Raw genomic sequence first — 2,362 nt, forward strand, 5'->3', positions numbered from 1 at the left:
GTGTGACAGAGCTGCTCCACGGGGTTTTCTCGATTGCCCTTGAAGGGGTGCGGGGTGCCAGGCCTTTCTTTCAAGGCACTGCTGGATGGGCTGGTGTTACCAACCTGTGGTTATAGTTGAGCACCTACTTGAGGCATCGTCAGAGCTCATCTTCTGGGCCAGGATGTGGGAGTCGGGTGCCCCCACCCCCCACTGTGCTCATCCCTTGCTGGGTGATGCCGGGAATAAGGACCCAGCCCAGGCCCAGACCCTAGAAGCCACCAGGTGGGAGACATGCCTTCCACTCTTGGGGTCAGTGCTCAGGCAGGGAGAGTGGGAAATGGGGTCTTCGATGAAGGGTGAGGCTGGGAGCCCTCTCTGTCTCCACCAAGCAACCAGCCAGTCATTTCCTCTTCATTTCACTTTGTCTCTTGGGGGTCCCTTCTCCAGAACCCCAGCCCTCATCACAATTGTACCCCAACACCCCAGACTTCAAGTATCCCAGCAGTTCCTCCTGAACATCTGGAAACAGCAGTCCCCGCTCAATATCTCCTTCCTAGGTGGCTCCCTGAAGACCCCATCACCTGTCCCAAGCCCCTTCACACCTGAAACACATGCCACCCCCTCGAACCCCAAGCACCCCTGTGTCCCTGGTCGAGAGGGGGTCCTGCCTCCCCGTCACCTGCCGATCCAGCCCCTGGCACAGAGCAGCCCCTGAGGTTTTGGGCGCATGAATGATTGAATAAAAGAATTCATGAGTGGGATGGTGTCTGCTCCCCCGGAGGAACTATCAAATTGGTCTCTCTGGCTTTTAGGACAATGAGCAGCAACAGATCCCACCAGGCACCAGGACGTCTGGTCATATCAGGGTCAGGTTGCTCCAGAATCAGGCTTGTGAGCTGCGCCCCCAGCTGGCAGAGGGTGAGGTGCAGTGGGATCTCCCAGAATCTCCCTCAAAAAGCCCAACCCAACACACTGCCTGAGTCAATCCCAACTCACAGTGACCTTACAAGCCAGAGTAGCACTGCTTCCAGGGTTCCTGGGGCTGTCAGTCCTTACGTGGACAGACAGCCTCATCTTCCTCCCTTGAAGCGGCCGCTGGGTTTAAAGTGCCCACCTTGCAACTAGCAGTGCAATATGTAACCCACCAGGGCACCTTCAGACCCTCCCTAAGGCACTAGCAGGTTCTGGGGCAGGCTGTGGGGTGGAGGAAATCTCTGTGGGAGCCAGTGGTGAGGTCGCGTCACAGCCTGAAGGCGGTGACGTCCGTGAGGGGCCCAGCACTGGAGGAGAGGGAACACCAGGCAGTGGGCCCAGCAGGAGGAAAGCTCAGAGGCAGGAACGAGGGTGGCCAAGGGGCCCAGGCACGGCGAGGAGGGGGTGGTATTACAGGGGCCACACGAGGCATCAGGAGAACAAGTTTCACCCCGAGGTCAATGGGGACAAGGGCACAGTCGCGGTCACACTATCTGGATGACAGCCCCGTGACTCCACATTGTTTTCTTGCCTCACCGCCCGCCCCCGGACTGTTTCTCAGCCTGCTTCTGCTTCCTCACTCTCACTTCTGGGCCGAGGAGACTCTTGGGGAAACGTGCCCCTGGGCAGCCCCACCCCTGGGCGCTTTCAATTCCTTCTATGGCTCCACCTGCTGAGTGGGGTGTCCCCAGGTCCCACACTCAGCACCACAGGGACCTGGCCTCGAGCCCCCAGCTCCCCCAATGCCCCCCCCCCAAGCTCAAGGCACCTTTGGGTGCTCAAGACTCTGAGACAGGCTGTAGCTCAGCTGGACACAGTCGTCACCACTGATGGGCTGGGTGTGACTGGGGCTCAGCCAAGAGAGTGGAGGGGAGGGCATTGGGTCCCCCAAAAGATATGTCCGCTGCTGCTATTGGTCTCTCCTCATCCAGAGGAAAGAGCGATGGAAACCTAAATACTTAAAACAAGGAAACAATCAGTTCAACGGACCACATAGCACAAGGCTCAACTCTGAGACCCCAAGAATTAGATGGTGCCCAGCTTCCACTACCAACTGCTCTTGAAAGGATCCCATTCAGGGTCCTGGATAGATTGAGAGAGAGAGAGAGAGAGAGAGAGAGAGAGAGAGAGAGAGAGTGTGTGTGTGTGTGTGTGTGTGTGTGTGTGTGTGTAACAGAATTCAAAATCGACTACAGCCCTTATTCTTGAAGTGTGGAACTGAACTCACCTCCGGGTTAGAATAAGCACCCACTGACAACGGAAAGGGCAGCATTTACCAAGGGCACAGTTCAGAGCGTCAGCCCAGGTGGAGGATCGGAAACAGGAAACAGCGAGGAAGTGAGACATGAGCTGAAGCAGGAGGGTGGGTTGATGAATGTAGAGCTTCACTGAATTCACAAGTTGTCCC

The sequence above is a fragment of the Echinops telfairi genome, unplaced genomic scaffold, assembly GCF_000313985.2.
Source record: "Echinops telfairi isolate 266 unplaced genomic scaffold, ASM31398v2 ScPeMD7_7457;HRSCAF=8495, whole genome shotgun sequence".
In the NCBI taxonomy this organism is placed as follows: Eukaryota; Metazoa; Chordata; class Mammalia; order Afrosoricida; family Tenrecidae; genus Echinops; species Echinops telfairi.